Below are 21,444 nucleotides of genomic sequence, written 5' to 3'. Positions count from 1 at the left end.
GAAGGTTGTGCTTCAGTTCTACTGAGTGAAATTCTAGTATTTCTTTAATCAGTTACTTAGTAACTGATTAAACCACTGAATTGTCAAAATGCTGCATTGAATGTATGACAGTCATGGCGACAATGTATCATCAAGAAGAATAAGCCCCCAGTTGCAAAGGCCTAGAGACCAGTTTCATCGATTTTATCCAGCAACAGCCAAAAAACCTCCTTGACTGCCAACCAGTCAGGGAATACATGAATATATATTTTATATCAGGTACAAAATAGGCAAACAACTATTGCAAACAACATGCGCGACATGAAGTCACACGAGACACGAGAAGCCTTGATTCTGGATCAACTCATCCCCACGTGGCCATTCAAAGAACTGCAGATGGCTTTAACTTTGCGTCCTCCAGAAGTTGCCCCTTGGTATAAATACACCAACCTGTAAAAGTATTGAGTACAGCCACAGCTCAGGGTGAAGCTCAGCAAACACTCACTGCTGAGTGAGTAATATCAGCCAGTTCTCCAGGGCGTTGCACTCTGACCTCACTCTATAATGGAAAGAGCAAATCGATCAAATATCCTGTTGTTGCTGCTGCTGCTGTTATTATTTATTGTTCTTGTTGTCATTCAGAAGAAGTGAGAGAAAAGTTCACACTGACCTCGCCCTCTGCTTGTTGGACTCTTTTTGTTTCTGATGACTCACAAGGCATCATGTTTGGAAAAAATAGACAATGAAGCGACTTTATGGTTCAAAAATGTAATATCATGAATGTTCCGTTACAATAAAGAGATGTTGTCGTATCTTTCCACACATGCTTCGATTTTGATATTCAGGTGCGGCAAATAATCTTGTAGGAGTCACTTGCTGCATTAAAGAACTTCTTTTCAGAGTTGATCAATGAGTAAACACACCACACACAGCAAACCGCCTCCTACCATATTATTATTTCTGCCTTTTCACTGAGACATGAATGAGAGGTTCTCACAGAAAAGCATCGGTCTGAGTAGTCAAACTTTGAGCCAGCTGAAGCATCTCAAGGCCAAAAACAGGAAGAGCTGGCATCCTCGTGAGCTCACGGTTCCCACGTCACCGGGCTTGGACGGCGCTGACAGTTTCTTCTTTGTGCTTCTCGGTGGAACTGCCGGGTTTCATGGTGGTCAGGATGTGGTGCTATTGAGTGTCCATTCCCCTCAGAAGGATGCCAGACTAACATCATTGTGTGTGTGTTCTTGCTTGCAAGAGATCGAGATGCCAGCGTTACTTAAACGCATGCTGGCTTCAATAATGAGAAGCAACATTCAAATGCTGATGAACCGGAAAGGAGGCATCGGTGTGACTCTGTATTGCTGTGAGAGAGTCTCCTTCTTTCTTTTCCTTAAAAAAAAAACAAATACAAAAAATGTGAAAAACCTAAAGTTATTGCAAATTAAAACTCATATGTGCAAACTGATATTTAATTTCCTTTTCTTTTTTTTATATGTCAGAAGGTCAAACAACCACTTCAGTTTGAAATAGTTCAGGCTTTGCAGGGTTAAATGTACTTACTGTGACTAACAAGGCTGGGTTATACTTTTGGAGTCCCAGCCTAGCTGTGATCTCAGTGCTTCAGTGCCAAGAACACAGTTTGTTCAGATTAGTTTTGTTTACTTATATTTTGATCAAGCTGTGCTCAGATTAGCTTTGGGAGTGTTGTTGCCGCATTCAGCGTTTTTTGTAGCCAGTGTGTGAAGAATTGTGTATTAATAATGATACCATATATATTTACAACCCTAACCTATGGACTAGCCCATGTGTGATGACTTTAGATCATCTGGAATCTGAATAATGTGACTTTTAAGCTAACTCCTAAATTCAAGCGCCTCTCTTCCGCTCCTTTACAGTGCCTACGGTGAACACCTGAAGATTACAATCACATGATACCATTGTATATCTGCTATATATAGGGCTTTGATCAGAGTACATCAGTCATAACATTACAACCACCCTCATAATCCTGTGTAAGTCTCATTTACTTCTAAGGCTGCTCTCATGTACTGATGCATCAGCGTCACAAGACCTTTGAAGCTGATCCATGGCATCAGACAGCAAGATGTTAACATGAGATCCTGAGCTTTCTTGGGTGATGTCATATGCACATTGCCTGCCATTCTGCAATATTGGATGTGATGCAATCATTTGTCTCAAGGGATAAATGTGTATTTGGTGGACATGTTAGCATGATGGCAATACCTCAATAAGGGTGCTTTTAGTTTAGAAATGGAGTCCACTAAACACTAATGTCAACAAACACACCAACACATAAAATAGAAGCTGATCTGGATGCACAAGGTATTAATACATGTGTATTCTTACTGGACTTCCAGCTGCTATCTCCAGGAGCTAGCCACTCATCAGCTTTATTAGATAAGCCAATCTTACCCAGTAAAAAGTCAGGTTTATCCACTGAAGTCCATCTGGCCTAACTGCAGTCAGACTGCTGGGCGCGGCATCCCCGAGTGCTTGCTCATAGGGGGTCATATTGCTGGGTTTTTCTCTGTACGTATTATTGTAGGGTCTAACTTACAATGTAAAGCACCTTGAGGCGACTGCTGTTGTGATTTGGCGCTGTATAAATAAAGTTGGTATACTGGGGCTGATGTGTTTGAAAATGGCTTTCCAGTGCAGTGCAGGCAAGTTACAGCTTCCTCGTTCTGTGACTGCAGTACTATTTTCCAAATTTATGGGGAAAAAATGGTTTTGTAGAATTTTTTCTTAAAAGTGTTCAGTGGCAGGTATCATTCTGGTGTCTGGATCAATGTCAAATGACAACCAGCATTATTAACAAATCATTCTACCTTCACTGTGTAATTCGTTTCCTTGGCTAAGTTTGATCCATTAATAACACATGAGAAGAATTGCAGGAAATATGTGAAATGTCTTTATATTTAACAGGTAAAAAAACAGTGCCAGGATCATATTGTTTTGTAAGTAGGCCATGCGCGGTTGCTGTTATTAGTCCACGATCATACTTCAGGGAGAAGGACAGATGTGAAGTCAAGGCAGATGTCATCATTCTGGAGTGACCTGATGCAAAGCTAGACTCTGGGAAAGCATGCTTTCATACACATATGCTCACACACACATGCAGAGATTTTTAGTCTGTTTTTAAAAGGCTTTCACGCGTGATGATGTGCTGTCATCACAGTTTCCAGCTCTGCCCCCGTTCCCCTGACCATCAGGGCAGAAAGGCTACAAGTGTAAAACTGTGACCGCTTCTGTCATCCTCTGATTTGGTATACACCCTGAGCCCACTTCCTAATTGTGACACTTTTTATTGGTGCTGTGGTTTGTGTTCATTCTGTACTCTGAGAAATGCAGCTGCAACAGGGAGCTAATGTTATTTTACACACTATTGCCCAACCTTCCTTCCACGTCCCCACCCTAGTTCTCAGAAATTGTGTTACCATATTTTCAACTTGTTTAATCTATAAATCTGTTTGGGGGTTTTTCACCACTGACTTTTAAAATGTTTTATATTTACTGCATTTGTACCTTTTAACCACAGGACTAACACAACCAAAGGCCTCAAAAAGTGGATCTTATTACCGTGGGTAGCACGACCCATTTCGTTTGTCAGTGTCTTCTGTTTTCTCCACTTTTCGATTTTGAAAGTTGACTTCTCCTTTTTGTAGTCAGCAGGTGATGGCTGAAATGTAAACTAGAGGACACAGTGATGTACTGGGAGGCGTGGGAGAGGAAATTGTGGTTTTCAGAACTGTTGCCACCCTGTTACCCCGCCCTGTGGTAACTTTTTTCATTTAGCTTCTGAATCTCCCCAACAGGAAAATGTTTAATGATCTGTTTGAAGCTCGGGCATATCGAGTGTCAGAAATGTGCTAACACACTGAGTGGACTGATGACTGTAACACGTAAAATAAAAAGGCGGGGCTATGTATACATGTGCTGGCTACATGATATCATGCTGCACTGTTTCACTGATCACTTTAAAAGGGATTGGGTTAGACTCCCTTTTACCACTGAATTGATCTGTCTGACTGTAATACAGTCACAGAGGTGTTGCCTGACGGTCTGTTAGCCAATCCCAGAAGATTTGTGACATACTGGCAGGCTACACCAAATGGTCACTTTATTAGGTACACCTTGTTAGTAGTATGTTGGCCACCTTTTTCCCTCCAGAATTACCTTAATTCTTCATGGCACAGATTCAACATGAGGTTGGAAACATTCCTCAGAGATTTTGGTCCTTGTTAACATGATGACATCATGCAGTTGCTGCAGATTTCTTGGCTGCACATCCATGATGCGAATCTCCTGTTCCACCTCATCCCAATTGTGCTGTGTTGGATTGAGATCTGGAGACTGTGGAAGCCATTTCAGCACAGTGAACTCATTGTGATGTTCAGGAAACCAGTTTGAGATGATCTGAGCTTGTGACAGACATTGTCCAGCTAGAAGATGGGAACATTGTGGTAATAAAGGGATGGACCTGGTCAGCAACAATACTAGGATACACTATAGTGTTTAAGCAGTGGTCAGTTGGTGCTGAGGGGCCCAAAATGTGCCAAGAAAATATCCCCCACTCCATTACACCACCAGCAGCCTGAGCTGTTGAAGCAAGGCAGGATGGATCCGTGCTTTCATGTTGTTTACACCCAAATTTTGACCCTATGTCACAGGAAAAACTGAGACTCATCAGACAAGGTCTTCTGGTATCCAATTTTGATGAGTCTGTGTGAGCATTTGCACCTAGAGAACTGCCGCTTCCTGAATATGTTCTCTTTTTCAGACCACTCTCTGTACACCCTAGAAAACCCCACATAGATCAGCAGCATGAACGTGCACCGAGGACATCCGCGTAAATTAAGCACTCAGGGTCACAGAGACCAAATGAACAGACAGGGTCGAGGTCTGCTGATTCTTTTGCCTGAGCGCTTCAGCCGCCTGTTATCTCTTCCCTCCAGGTGTACCCGGGAGCAGCAGGCCACAGCATGAGTACCGCCATCTCTGCGGTGCCAGCCGGCACAGCCGGCGTGCAGCGGCTGTATTGCGGCCATTGTCTGATGCCCTCTTTGCACTCTGACAGGCACAGAAAGGCAAAGAGTGAATGAGAAAGAGAAGAGGATCCAATTGTGAAGCGGAAAGAATGACAAAATACAATAGCGGCAGGGAGAGAGAGCACAAAAATAGAAAGTGGTGACAGCACAAAAGGAGTAGCAGGCTTCACACTGTTAAGAAGGCATCGCTTTGGATTATCCTCTGGCACAATGCATCGCAGAGTCAAGACATACAACTACATTACGATGAAAAGATATCGATATGCTTACAGTAGGTATCTACTAGTTGTTCTCTTGCAAAGTTACTTCTGTGTGTTTTCATTACCAGCCTCGGATGTTTTCTGCCATCTCACCGAGCTTTCCTGCACACTAAACCACGCAGCGCACTGACGCAATCACAGGCTGCAGGTTTGTCCCAGTGGAAGTCGGTTTATGTGGTTTCTCTTGAATAATGTGAGAGCGGATGATACTTGCAGGATTTCAAAACTCATTTTTTGTTTTAGAAGTTCATTCACTCACATGTTCTCCTGTTTGCAGGCTGATTCATGAAGGATGTAACTCAGCAGTCTGCACTGTTTACATTGTGTTTTATGCACGAGTCATTATATCCACTCTTAGATCCAAAATACGAGTTCTCCTTCTTGGATCTCTCAGATGATTACAACACTATGCCACTACCCTATGCTATAACATATAGATTTTCTCTATAGTTTGCATTCTTGTGGGTTTTAAAGATGTTTCAGGAAGCTGGAGCAGATGTTTTGGCCTGTGTACGTCTGCATGCATGAATATGTGCAGGCTTGGCGGCGGTTTGGTACATCATGGCCGTCTTCCCTTAGCCACATGAAGCCATAATGTGCAGGACACACACTAACTCACACACGTGCACCTCCAATGAGTCAGAAAGTGCCATGGCAAATTGGATTTGCCACGCAGTGCCCTCGTTATTGTTACCCGGGTAACCAGCCACCCATTCACAGTCATCCCATTTTTTCATCTTTCTTATAGAGAGAGAGAAAAGGCCGAGGCCTGGCTAAAGAGAAAAGGAGAAGGAATGAGAGAGGTCTCCTTCCCCCCCCCTTGTGTCTTCTTTTTCTCCTCCGCTCCTCATCCTGTCTGGCTCATGCTCACATTAGTCTGTGGGAATGATCAAACGTGAGTTGGCCTGAGGACACTTTTCCACCGTCCTCCAAAAATGATGTGATATTTTTTGCCTTCACCTCATTCCCACCACCTCAGATGAATACCCATCTGTCAGGGTGCAGCAGAGGAAGTCAGGCTGACATCAAGAACTTTTTGGAGGAAAGTTTTCCCATAAGTCTCATCGTTAAAATGATCAGTCCTGGAGCAGCACAAACATTACTGCAAAATGCACTTTGTGTATGGCAGTTTGTGTAGTGTCAGCTTATTGTGGGTTGGGCGTATCTTCCTCTTTATTCACATTCTTAGTATTACTGCTTGTTTGTTTATTGCTTTAAGTCGTTATTGCATTTTTGAAGAGCTTCTCAGTTAGTGTTATATCAGCAGTTGTTATGCACTGACACCAGATCACAGTTTGGAAATCTTTCACGAGAAAAGCCTGCAAGATGTTTTATTAGCAGCATGTTTGTTCCCTTTAAAATATAGTCTAAAAGAAGAGCTTTCTATAATTTATTTATCCCAATTAGAGCTGCTTAACATTTCTTTTAGAAAGTAATTTTTACACTAATAATAGCAATAATTTGCTAAATTACAGCAATTACAGCACAACTCACGGCCACATCAAGTGTGTTGGGAAAAAATCGTCAGAAGGGAACTTGTTGTGTAACAAGCATTGCTATTTTGCAAAATATCTGTCCTCAAAAATGCACAACGGAATAGATTGAGTCGACATCAAGTAACGATGAGCTGGTCCTGATGTCCCTGAAACAGGAAAAAGAAGAAACTGAGATTCTGGGTTCATCTAATTCTCACTAGCAGAAAGCAGCAGGGAGAATTTCATGGTTTGATCCAGGAGTTGAAGCTGGATCACGACTGCTATCGTACATATTTCAGGACGTCAGTGAGGCAGTTTGAGCTCTCGTTGGCAGAGTTGGGACCACATCTGAGGAGGAGGAAAATAAATCATTTCAGGGAGGCGATTGACCTGAGTCAGCATCTAACTGTGTGTCTGAGGTAAAATAGTATCATTTTACTATTTGTATGTCACTGTATATTCAATACCTGTGCACATTTTGAGCAACAAGCTGTCACATTGCCAAATACAGTGATCTGATTGGTCAGATCTGTTTATGGTCGTACGTGAGAGTGAAAAATATTTTTGACTCATTAAATTTTCACTCAGATTTAACACATCTGGTGTGCAAAGGCCTTTTCTCTAGTGAGAAAAGTAACTCACAGAAGTAACTTTTTATTTAGCTGGCATGTTGGTTACATGTCCAGGCTTTAACTCATTGCATTTCCTTCATTACATAACCAGCAACAGGCTCATCAGTTTCCCTCAGAGCAACAGCTAGAAGCTAGCCAAAACTGCTTCAGAGACACAGTCATTCTTGTATTTAACTATTACTGGATTCATTCGACTTGTATGCAGCCGTGTGGAATGTGAGTAACAGTAACAGACCAGTAACAGCTTTCTTGAACAGCAAAACAAACACGTTAAGCTTCTCGCTACAGAAAAAGTTGTTTGCGTATGTGGTGTGCAGTGTTGGTCAAGTTACTTGAAAAAAGTAATCAGTAACTAATTACTGATTACTTCCCCAAAAAAGTAAAATGGCCTGCATTTGTATAGCGCTTTACTCAGTCCCTAAGGACCCCAAAGCGCTTTACACTACATTCAGTCATTCACCCATTCACACGCACATTCACACACTGGCAATGGCAAGCTACATTGTAGCCACAGCTGCCCATTACTTTACTGATTACTTATTTTCAAAAGTAATTAATTACTTAGTTACTTAGTTACTTTTTCTAAACACAATTTACAACCTGAATAGGTGATAAATTGATAGATCTTTCAGCCCAATTCTACTTTTTCTGCATAATCCATCATACAAAATGTAATCAAATGGAAAAGTCTCTCTTTAAAACTTGTTTTATTAGTTTTAATCTTTTAACTTTATCCATCAAGCAAAAATTTAATTATATGCAACATTCGCTGACTGGAAGAAATTTGTTTAATATTTAAACCTATTTTCTGCACATTCCAGCACATAAAAATTTTTTTTGTGTGTGTGTTTACACTCTTTCAAATAGATGCAAGTAAAACACAGCAGAAAATAAATAAAGTCAAAGACTAGCGGTCCTTTTGCTCTATTTTTAGGGTAGGCGGAGGTTTACCTTGGTGCAGGTGTGCTGCGGCGGTCAGTGGAAGAATCCGCGAGTTTCTCTGTGAGTTTCCCATTACATGGTAGCGCACTCGGTGCTTGCTTGGAAGTTTAGGGGTTTTTTTCGCTGTAAAAAGAAGTTTTCTTCCCACGCACAACGGACGCTAATGTTTTTGTCACTTTTTATGGAATCAAACTCAAAGTAAGGTCAGTACTTCCACGCTTTAAACGCTGCACGCTCATACTCTCTCCCGCACTCTATATTAGCCATTGTTGATCTGCACACAGCTGTTGTCACAAACATTGCACTCGTTTACTCACTGTCATGAGACATTCTCGCAAAAAAATCATGGTTTTAGTAACGCGGTATCGCAGCGTTCCTACGGGAAAGTAACAGTAATCTTATTACCATTTTTGCAATAGTAATCCCTTACTTTACTCGTTACTTGAAAAAAGTAATCGGATTACCCATCTCTGGTGGTGTATGCATCAATGGTCCTAACCAGGCTGAACAAAATACCAGAATCTCCAGAAGGAAAGTAAAACTGACCTAAATGCTAACTAAAGGTCTGCAATATAAAGGAAAAAATTTCAATAACAACACTGACTATTTTTGTGAGTATATATGTGTAAGGGGTAGGAATTAGTGCAGTGAATGTATAAGTGGACACTTTCTTTTTTTCTTGTTTTTAATTTAAAACATTAATGTTATCATCTTTGCCAGAGAAGCGTTTAAATGACTGAAACTGGTATAAAAAGACAAAAAAATGGGGTGCATCCATTAAATCTGTCAGTGCAAGCCTCTCAGTGGCCTTTTAAACTTGTGGCCACAGAGACCAGTCACAGCTTTTAATGCTAGCTCAGGGACAATAACAATATAGAAACACACACTCAGTGATGTGCTCTGTTGGAGTCTCCCCACCAGTCCATAAACGTTATTGGTGCAGTTTGTCTTTAATGCAAGAGCTCAGTTGTCAAGCGCCACAGAATTAGCATGGATGCTAAAGAGCTGCTGCTTTCATGCTAATAACTGATATTTTAAGCCGTGGTAACAGGCAACATACTGATGCATATTTTCAGGGCCAGCAGAGCGGCTGTGTAGGAGGCTGAAGCCGCCTATTCAGCCTCCTGGGATACTCATCATCTGGCTCGATTCAGATGCCAAAGAGCTCCATTGTTTGACCCCATTCAAACGGCACCATTGTACAGAGCCGGTCTGATTGTGCGACAGTTACAACTGTGTATGCGTGTTTTTGTGTTCACTTGTCTGTTTGTGTTTTGTTTTGGTGGTATTGTGTGTGTGTGTTCAGTTGTATCATATGTGTGTAAGAGTAATTTGTGCGTATGCGTGGTGTTGTGTATTTGCATTTCCTGAAGCAGGGGCTTTTTCTCTGGTGGTCAGAACAAATAGCCGGCCATTGAAATGCAGCAGGGCAAACGCTGACCCCATTTTCTGGCGCTGCAGGCCGGCAACAGTTCACGGTTACAGAAAGAGAGAGAAGAGAAGCTCCTATATTTTCCGACATCTGCATGTACCATTTTTGCATTGAATAAAGTGAGCCTCGGTTTAAGGGAAAAACAACAACAACAATGTTTTGCACATAATGATGACACAGTCAACAGCAGAACCAGCTCGTTATAGGAGTGCACAGATGGGAGTGGGATGAGTCTGCATAAGACAGTGGGCTTTGCTTTGCATGTGTCACTGTGTTTTCTGTTTACTTGCCTGCCTGACCAGTGACTCTAGCTCCCTGCGACACAGAGCAGCGAGTCAAAATGTCACTGCTGTTAGCCGTGAAGCAGCAGTCTGGTTGGCGAGCATTAATTATGATCCGTCACTTAGTCCGACACTCGAGTTTAACTTGCAGTGTGGTTCTTGTCGCGTTAATCAAAGAGAAAGATCTTTGCAGGGCTGCGTGATTACAAGACAGCATTCAGAAGAAGCCTTTCAGATTGCTCTCATGCACAGTTTTCATCAACATACAGTTACTTAAAATTCTTACTCTTCATTTTATTTGTTTACCGTTTCTCTGAGCATTGCACACTCTGACCTTGAGTGAATTTGCAGGGAAGACTGTGGCACCTGAATGTTGCAGACCTACAAACTATGAAAACATCCACTTTTAAAGAGGTGCTGATATTTACTGGTGCTCAACCTGGATGCTTCCTTACGTCTTAATTCCTATGGAAGCAGCTGACTGCTCTGCATGGAAACGTGGACCCTCAATAAATATAAAGCAATAATTCTGAGTAAAATACAACTAAAATATATCAAATCAAAGGCTTATTTATTCAAATAATTAATTGTAAAGGAAAACATGTTTGGTATGAACTGAATGTATACTAAGTAAAATTCATTTGACATTTAATTTACATTGTATTTACTTAATACAATTACATGCAAAATTTAATGTAATTGAATTGGTTAAAATCAGAATTTGGGGCCAGATTTCTTTGTTTCTCTTTTTTGAATGACTTCATCTTTGGGTTTTGAGTTGCAGCGGCCAGTTTTAGCCATCTTCACAGATTCTGTGTTGCTTCAGATTGGCAGATAAGATTTGAACACATCTCTAACAAACACGACACACTCTGTTCCTCTTATCGACCTCACACAAACAGGAAATACTCTCATAAAGCGAGCCTTTCTCTCAACCCAAAGACGTTCTTAAAACAACTCTTTGGTCTCACATTCTTTGCGCGTCCTTTTGCGATGTGTCCGGATTGTCTGGACTTGCCCCAGTGAAAATGAGTTTATTCCCTCAAGCTTTGGCCTTGAAGGGAGCCAGCGGCTGGGGAGAGGAAGTCTGAAGGAAAAGTGATAATGAACTGACTTTAAGCCTACTTTCTATTTTGGTTTGAAATTGGTTTGTCTAAATGGGGTGAGTCAGAGAAACTGCTTTCTGGCAGATGTAGGCACAGAGTGAGAAAGAGGAAGAAAGTTCTGTCTGCCTGCTATTAAAAAAACAAACCGTTTCCATCTAAGAATAAATTAAAGGTCAAAAAGACACAAAGCGCTGCATGTTAACAGTAATTTAGGAGTGGACATGAAATGCTTGAAAGAGGCTGTTAAAGGGCCTCCTGGGGATGGACCAAAGCTTTTTAAAAAGCTGGAAAACTACTTCAGACTTATAAAGTGCGCTAGAGAGTTTGTCATTATGCAACGCAACATGACAGGACTCCAAAAATATATCCAAGCCATTCTACATGCTTTTGTTTTTCTCTAAAACAGCACAACACATGAGTTCAGTGCCAGTCTGTGCTGTTTAACCCCCTTTATTTCTATTTAGGTCAAGCTGCTAAACATTAGACTACCTGACAAGATTTCTTACAGTTTTAAACAGTTTTTGGGCTTTACTTTGTTAATCTCTTTAAATGATTTGTTTCTTGCATTCTTAATTACTGGATTTAAAGGTATTACATGCTGATACCTGCAGATAAAGACTGAGGATGTCCAGTTGAGGTCAGATGCTCATTTTGGGGTTTGGGGCTTTTAGTGATTTCTTCTGCTTATACCGGAAGTTTGTTGATGGTCACCATAAGCATTTATCTTATATTTCTACTGTATTTCTCATCTGCTGTTTTTACTATTTGTTTTTAATTGTTTTTTGTATTATAATTTATTTTGTTTCTTTAGTTCATATTTAGATTTTTTTTTGTCCTGCAGGGAAACATGTTTCTAACCAATTAAACTTTGAAACTTGAAACTTTTCCACCCAATTATTTTTTTAAAGTCCATTGAAGACGTATGCTGTTTATTCATCTTATCCTGGAAAAACAACAGCTCAAGGAAAACATTAAAAGCCCAAAATTACCACTACATTCATACCTGTGATGAGTGGAGGTGAACGCACAGCTGTATGGTCAATAAGTACCACAGACTTGGAGAGGTGCTAGTATCACTGTAGACTCTAATTCTTGTTCCACCGGAGACATTTACAATGACCATTACATTTGTTTCTGTTCTCTGCGATTTATAGAAAGACCTTAAAACCTTGGCAGTCAGCAAGATTTATCAGATTGTCGTGTATTCAGGTGAAATGAAAAAAATATTCATTTATAAAGGACAAAGAGCTGGAGGCGACATCTCTTTATTCACACGTGCGAACGCCCTGTCTATAAATGCATGATTATATGGAACAGATGACAGAGACCAGGATTAATATCCAGTCCAAAGATAAATTAGTCACTTTTTAGATGCATCACTCAAGTCAAGCATTGCTTCTAAAGAGAAATCTTGTACTAAACAATTGTGTACTGTACTAAAAGTTGACTGAATACTTTAACACTGAGAATGAAAGAATCCGGAGGCTTTACGCTGTTTTAAAGCATATTTGTAAAGGCCAGAAATCTCTGTTTGCGCTTCCTAAACACAGATTTCAAGTGTGTGACTCAGTGTAGTCTTGAGCACAAGACTGAAATGTAAAAACTACTATTCTGCGAGAGGTTCTCCCACTCTGTCTGAATCTAAATCTGTCTCTTTCAGAGCAGGTGAGTGTGCTTATTTGCTGCATGAGCAGCTCTGTGGAGGCTTTCAGCAACAGCAGATGACAACAGACTTTACCGGCTCTGCCAAGGCCTCCTCACAGCGGGTCACAAAAAAGAAAAAGAAAAAAATAGAGGGAGAGATCAGTGTGGTCCCATGATTCCTAGTGAGCTGTGAAGGAATGACAAGCAGAGCCAGCTTCATGTCTCACACACCATGTCAAACACACACACACACACACACACACACACACACACACACACACACACACACACACACACACACACACACACACAGGGTGTGTTTTCACACCCTCTTTGCATGTCCTTGCTGGCTTAAAATAAAGAATCTAATTATTCTGGTTAAATCACCAGGCGCTTGAGCTGACTCATTGTGGAGAGCCATAATGTGCATATGGACACACACGCACACACATGAAGAAACACATGTACACACTACTGATCCTCCCCGTGCTGTACGCTCGCACACATGCGCACAGTTACTCATACAAGTGCTCTCCAACCGGCACGCTCTCACTTCAGCCTTGCACAGGATGTTATGAAATCAGCACTGTTGCTGAAACTTGGTGAAGGTCGCTGGGAGTCCTCTCTCTCACCCACACACACACACTTCACCTGGCACTTACGCACTCGTTCTCGTGCGGAGAGCTGAAGCTCAGCTCAGTCCCTGTCCCCTCCTGCTTGTGCGAGGAGCCTGCCGGCGATCGGACTGTCGCCTGTAGCGAAGAGGCCGGGCCGGCGTCGATTCAATTTTTACAGCCCAGTCGCTCTCTCTCTCTGAGGCTGAAGGAAGACAAGAGGGAGAGAAGAAGAGAAAGAAGAGGAGGAATAGTGATGGCCGTGACCGACATTGCAGAGGACGACCTGGATGAGAGGATGCGCGAAGAAGCGGAGGACGTCTTCTACGAGGACGGTAGGATTGCCAAGAGTCAAATGTGAAGTGTTTTAAAGCGGGCGTGGGTTTGACAGGTGGGCTGCAGGGCCGAGACAGCTGCCCCAGCGCTGCGGCAAGGTCAGACTGGTTGGTTTGTGAGTTGTGGTTATGATCAGGGTTAAAGAAAGGGTAAAAATGATGGTTGAAGGGCGCCCCAGAGGGCTCTCCCTAGCTGTGTAGGTGGCGTTGTCAACGGCACGGTTGAGTAGCCTTTCCTAAACACAGAGATGGAAAATGAGTAACCTCAAGATAAATAGATTTGTCTCAGTGAAATGAAAAAATCACGGTCAGTGTAATGAATGCTTCAGCTGTGTCTCGAGTTTCCCTTCATCACAGGCGCTCTGTGCAGTTTTTTTTTTAATCGATTTCAAACTTTTACCCTTTTTAGAAAGCCGAGAGGAGCAGTGCCCTCTGCAGCGTGTGGGGGCGTTCTTGTATAACAAGCAGATGTTTTTAACAAGCATTATTCTCCACAAGAAAATCTCTTGTTTGTTTTTGGGTGGGGTGGGGGTGTTTGCTATTTTAAAACAAAGTGTAATCATAACCTGAGGTGAGCTGGATGCTGGAAGAGTGATGAGCAACAGCAGAACTTTACTGATGATCATTCATGAGAAGGTGAGAAACGTGTCAGCTCGGGTAGTAACTGTTGGAAAAGTAATCTCCAGTATCAGGACTGAGACGACACAATACCAGATATTGATGCTTTATAGTTTCATGTGCATCTCATGACACTTTTTGTCTTTAATGTGCCCCCGTCTAGTTAAAGGAACAGCTCGGTATTTTGCAAAAAGCTATTTTTCTGTTTTTCGCATGAAGAAAAATGTTAGTTTTTTTAAAAACATATGCTTCATTCCCACAAATGCTGTGATGGTTCTGGTGCAGAATCCTGAACTAGTTTTCAGGCCCTGTAGCTCAGGAGATGGAGTGGGTGGTCCACTAAATGGGAGGAAACACCAACCTTCACATCCTGTAGTCTGAACACAGACGTAACCACGGGCAAGATTCTACACTCTGCTCCGATTCATCCATCAAAGCTTGACTGTGTGAGTTTTAGGTTGAAAGCACTTAGGCGGGAAAAAAATGGCTTGTGTGAATGTGACGGATTGAGGCGTGCAGGAAGAAAGTGTTTCGAGTGCTCAAATAGAGTTTGAAAAGCACTATAAGAACAAGTCCATTTATCATTTCCATCACAAAAAGGCTGGGTCCAGAGCAGGAACCAGTGATGTCAGCGGTTATGGGAAGCGGCTACTGCAAAAATTTAAATGATGCAGAACCTGCAGATTTTGTTGGCCATGAATGCAACTTCTGCTACGTAACATCAGGTTCTCAAACCTGTTGCAATGCAGGCTGGCCAAGGCAGAAGTGGCTCTGCAACATTATCTGCACCGACAGCGGGAAAAAACAGTGTACTTTTGACAGTCTTTACGCTAAGATAAGCTCATCAGACGATGGTGTTTCTTCAAATCTAGATCCTGGCAAGAAAACAAAACACATACTTCCCAAAAACTGTCCCTTTAATTCCAATGAAACTGTTTCCCTTCCTCGTTTTGATAAGCACATCCCTGCATCAGTGGCAAAATGGTCGATTACTCTCATTCACAGAGGCAAACGCCTCACATCAGAGCTTTACAAGTGCTCTCCCATGTTTTGTGTTTACACTGGCTTTTCTTAGCAGTTAAATTACACACTAACTGATTGGATTACACACACTAACACCAGCCCTTTGATACATTAATACATTTATCTTTAGGGTCCGCGCAGGCTTAAAAAGGCTCTTCTGCAGCTTGTCAGATGGCGAGTGGACGGGGCGGAGGAGGATATTCCGAGTTATTTCGTCATTTGGTGTGCGACGTATGTAAATGCCTCCACTGACCCACTTCTGACTGATACTCACCGATGGTAATGTGAAGTTCCCTTTGAACAGCGCTGCCAGGAGGTACACATGACTCTGTGCAACAAAGCAGCCAATCACAGCACACGGATTCATGTGCCGCTTGGCCAGCAGGCATGAGTGTGTTTATTCATAGACTCAGAGGAAGGTTGCACAATACGGATCACTAATATTTTCTGTTCTAATTAGCTCTTTGGATTAGCGATGGGCTTATTCTGTTGTTTTGTGTGTGTGTGTGTGTGTGTGTGTGTGTGTGTGTGTGTGTGTGTGTGTGTGTGTGTGTTTCATTTTTATTGGTGCCAAATGCAAATTTATTACAATTGTCCTATTTCCCTTCTCAGTCAAATCACAGTTAGTGAACCATTTGCATATCTTTCACATCTTTTCTATGCACACATCAGCGTTGTGTTGAATGCGCTCAGCGTAAAGTGTGTGACATTGTTCTGCAGGCTTGTAACGGCCCTCGACACCACAAGGGGTCAAACGGCGAATTCAGGGGGAAAGTAGGAGTTACACTTCTCAAAGCATGAGAAGGACCTTTTTCCTCCTGTAACGTTAAACCTTAATCCTAACCACAACGCAGGAAATAAGATTCGAAGAAGAAATCTGACAAAACACTGGCAAAATTCTTCTTTCTTGGCTCCAGATATGAAGCCTGCTTTCATTCTGCTTCTGTCTAAAAATAAGTGTCCATTCATTTAGAAATAGCTGAGAATTACAAGCATGAAACTCATCACTGTCATCGCTTTGTAGAGTCTAATGAAAAGCATGGTGTGGTGTCTTAAACGCACAGATAAAAGCCAGATGAAGGAAGTAACAGACATCACAGCCCTCGCTACAACAGCTATAACAATACCCCAATGTGGCACTGAACTCAGAATTGCCGTTATAAAAAAGGGAGTGTATGTGAAGTTTTGTTAGCTCTGCGCTTCACAGACGTTTCTGCCTCTGTGCTGAGCTGAATTATGACTAAAGGAGTGCTACTTTTAGCCTGGCAGCAGAAATGTCAGAGTGCCTGAACATAGCAGATACACAGCGACACACACGCACACACTCTCTCTCCTCCTTTTCCTGCCTCTCCTCCCCACTCACACACACTCTGTGACTCCAGTTCACGTCGTATGAATTAACAAAAAGCCTCGGTTAGCTTTGCTCACAGGAACAATGTGTTTCAAAGTACTCTGCCAAAAAGCAGCTGCTTTGTAGGGACGTGATAAGTGTGCTCACAGTGTGCAGATCAGCACATGTTGACCAGATTATACCCACTGTATTCATGAATGTTTGTCTTCTGTAAATCACTTTGTGATAGCTGTCTGTGAAAGATGCTACATAAAGTATGCAAAACTAAATTCTGTGTTTCTGAGTCGGAACACGTGAGAAAGTGTCATGTGGAGGTCTCTTGGCAGATGTTTACAGTGAGATTAAACCTTTGGACTAACTTCACATATATTATCATTGCCACCTATTTTATGTGTTACCCCCCTGTGTTTATTTGTGATACAGTGGCTGAAATGTGCAATCACAAAAATCAACATTAGGAGTTTTAGAGGCGTTTTTTTCACTTCTGTTTAATGTGTCGCAGTATTAGTAGAGAGAAATATCTCAATCGCCCATTTAAAGAAAGCAGCTACTGCATGAACAGCTATCGCACATGCGTATTTATGTATAATGATTCAAACAGAGTCACGCTCATGAGTCCATGCATAATCACCTCTGCATGAACTCCCACCGGACCTGAGCGTTTCTGCTTAAAGCTCAAAGAAACTACAGTGAAACATCTTAAGTGGTTTTACACAGAGGCTAAGAAACAGTGGGTCCACTTTATACCCTTATCACCTTTTTCTATACATACATTCACACACACATGCGCAATCTACCTTTTTGAAGCCTCTCTGAAAAACAGAAAATTAGATTGCATCAGTAAAAGTGAACAGTAGCTTCTTTGAGACCAGAATAAACTCTTTAACTCCTTCTTTTCCTGTCATGTGAAGTCCAGAGAGTGATTATTGGTCTACTTCTGTGGCTGTGTGCAAAAACAAAGTAGAACAGAGCGGCACGTCTCAAACGGGAGCAGGCATAGCAGGACAGTAAAAATACAGTTGAGCGCTGGATCGATGGCGCCATGGATGGAGTAATGTGTTGGTGTTTGGTATTTAAATAAACCAGTGTTTGACTAACTGGGAGAGCTCAGAAAGCATGAAGAGAGGCTTTCAGTCACAAGTGAGGAGGGTTGTCGGTATCAGGGAGGCCTCAGAGCACCTTGAGTTAAAGTTTAGAGAACCACAAAGGAAGTAAGTCCTTCAAAATATCTAAATCTGTGAAAAAGTTCTTGCTCTCGTGCAGGAATGTTTTTGCATTGTTCCTGCTTCTTGCACAACAGGATTCATCCCTACCCTGACTGCAGACTGCTAATTACATGACAAAACCACTAATTGCTGACCTCACCAGCTATTGTTTGTTTGTTTGTTTTAATGCAGTGCAGTTTTTGAAAGCTGCCCGAAGCACAGTGGATTCTGCAGAATTTCACCGAGGTGAAAGGCAGGTGGAGCTTTGAGCGATAGCGTGAAGTGGCACTACCCCTGAAACCGTTTACGCCTTTGATGTAGTGTTTAAGCCTCCACTCTTTTAAGCCTTTGCCAGGGGGGCTTTTCTTTAAGGTTTGCAGCTAATCAACACCTGAGATTTTAAGGATGAACAAATAAATAGGAGCATGACTCGACACGCAGGCTTCTCTTAAAGGAACAATGTCTCAAGCCCCAGAATTGGGGACTCATTTCCATTGTACAGGAATTTCTCCTGCAACAGGAGGCAGCAGTGGAGGAACTGCATTTCTTTGGTAATAAGGACACAGGGAAAAGACAGCTGGACTGAGGTGAAAACACTTTTATCCACTGTAAAAGTTGAGGGTTGTGTGTTTTATGCAGCATTAGCTGAATGCACCTCATTGTAATGCGGTTAAGCAACAATATGAGAGTCAGAGGTTTATATATTACCACACAGCCACATGCTTAATTTCATTTCACAAAGTCATAATCAAATCACAGCTTCACATATGAGTACTGATGAGCTCTTATTATGTTATCATTCTGATGACATGAAATCTATCTCGCTTCCACGGTACAAGCTTTTATCTCTTTGCCCTGAGGGTGAGATGAGTGATGCACCCCCACAACACGAGCGCGCACACTTAACACGAGCCATTAGCATAACATACAGAGCTCCAGGAGAAGGCTGTAAGACTAGAAGCCTGGTCGGATTTCATAAATCCATTTTTCCCCTCTTAGCCTCTTGTCTGTACTTGCCTTGTGCAGCAGAGGAAACCAAATCCTTCCCCGCTGACATTGTGCCCGATGACAGTGGATCACGACCAATGAGTGGGGAGCAAAGAGGATATCGAGCCATGATAGCGCAGTGCCTAAAGCTGACTTCAGTTTTAGATAGTTAGCAAATTTTACGTCATTTAAACCAGCACTAGTGCATCAAGTGTTTTTATGATCTACCCCACTTTGTAGAAAGAATAAGATGCCGATAAAATACTGAGTGGTTCCAGGTGAGACTGAAGTGCTTGTGCGATGAGAGAGAACGAGACTGCAGAGAACAAGACCGAAAACTTCTGCAACATATAGTGCGCTGCACTTAGAGTCTGAGCTCTTTGTTGCATTGGAAATCCTTTAAGCCCATTTTAGATCTGAAAAACAGCTGTGCAGTCAAACCTGACTCAGTTAATGACTAGCTTTGTTTGTCAGAACTTGCTCAACTGCTTGTTAATGCAAATGTCTTATCAGCCGATCACATGGTGGCAGCTGAGTGCATTTAGGCATATAGGCATGTTCAAGAGGAGCTGCTAAAATTCAAACTGAGTATCAGACTGGGGCAGAAATTTAAATGCAAAACAGATGGCTGCATCTCCCTGAGCATCCTTTTCAAAGGGAGTTTTTCCTTCCCACTGTCACCAAGTGCGTGCTCCTATGAGACTCATGTCATTCCTGGAGTTTTACCAATCATTTTTCTAGCGATTAGCATCAACCCTTAGCAACCACAAACCAACTGGTCAGGAAACACTCATGTTCCATCATGAAAGGCGGTTTTGGAGCTAACATTAGCTGCTCTCTTTAAATGCCCTCCTTTGCCCTGCTTGTGGCAGGTCTGAGTGAATCACTGCAGCTTAGTGCTCTGGTTTAGCTGTACAAACTGAACACTTGATATGTAAGTAACATTTGTTCAGGCCTGTTTAGATAGATTTTTATCATTTGCCTCATGTAAGACAATAATACATATTTTTTAGGTCCAGTCTTTTCGGATGTTCTGATTTCCTCTATGGTTGTTGTTGTTGGCGCTCTTACGTTATGGCTTTGGCATTTACTATTTTGTTATGCTAGTTAAAGTCACCACTACCGTGGAAGTTGAGAATGATTTTGACTTAAAGCACTTTTTTCAAAATGTTTACACACAATATTATCATTTTATCACGGCACCATAATCGCGTAGTGCAAAATCTGATATCTGGGCTAAAGCTTGTCTTGCCAGAGCTTGTTTAAGGCAGTATTTCTGGAGAAATTACACAAGGAATCTCAGTATTTGGTATGATTGTTGCTTTTATCGTCTGGCACTAAAATTATATTTGTTTTTGCTTCCCTTTTACTCTTCTTTATAGCATCAGAATCTGTGGCACTGGGGTCTAGCAGACAATACTGTCTTAATAATGAAAACCCTCATACCTGTGACTCACTTCACTGTTAAAGTGTGTAAGCTGCAATTGAAATTCACACCATGATTATATCAGACTTAGATGAAGAGCTTTCCCCGCAGCAAAAACAGAGAGTTCAGTCGGGCAGCACGGTGGTCAGACCAGGCAGTAATTTGGCCGATGTTTGTTGCTGTCTGTCAGCTTGAGCTGAACTTTTATGGGACATAAAGAGACACTCGACCCTCCCATGACTGCCAATCACAAACTGGTTTGTCAGGGATGCTATCAATGGAAATGCATATCTGTTATCAGAGCGAGTACGACAGGGGGAGCGGGCTGAGCTCGAGACTGATGTGAACTAACTCGCCCCGCCGTCAGACACACACATGCACTGAGCCATTCCTGTTTGAAAACTGCCTTGAAAATTCACACACTGGCAGTCCACCCACACACAAAACCTCCAGTGTGTGGCCACAGATGTCATCTCTGTCCACGGGGATGCAACACGCTAACAGACTAACGTGACAGTCCTGCAGTTCATGCGTCAGCGGCCGCTCTGTGTTGGGGAAAGCTCTGACCTGAGGGGACCTAGTGTAGCTGGCATATTACTGCTCCGCTCTACATCTCCCCTCTTCCTGCTTCTGACAGTTGGCTTCACTGACCTACTTTAGCCAGAAGCCTACAACTATTATTACTATTATTATTTTCTGCAGCTCTCACTGAATGAGAGGCGAGAGAAAAATTAAAAGAGCAACAAAAACAAAGGGGACGTTTGATGGTGCAACATTCAGTAAGCCAGATGATGGAAGAGCAGAAATCTTTCTCTCTCTGCAGACATATCTCAGCCCTTTTGTTGCTCACTGATATTTGCACGTGGTTTATATGAAAGGCGGCAGTTTCACCTTTCGGTTTACAGTTCTCATGCGGTTACCATGGCAGTGTGTGCTGTGGTCAGCACTGGGCGTGCGAGATTTACACTTAGTGGTTTGGAACTACTCTCACAGTGAGGTAACTCTGTTTAGAGCATGGAGCGTAGCAGGCCACCCATGGCTCTTCACAGAGCAGATTAGCGCCTGTTA

The sequence above is a fragment of the Rhamphochromis sp. 'chilingali' genome (assembly GCF_963969265.1).
Source record: "Rhamphochromis sp. 'chilingali' genome assembly, chromosome: 17".
NCBI classification, from domain to species: Eukaryota; Metazoa; Chordata; class Actinopteri; order Cichliformes; family Cichlidae; genus Rhamphochromis; species Rhamphochromis sp. 'chilingali'.
This window is presented reverse-complemented; position numbering follows the sequence as displayed.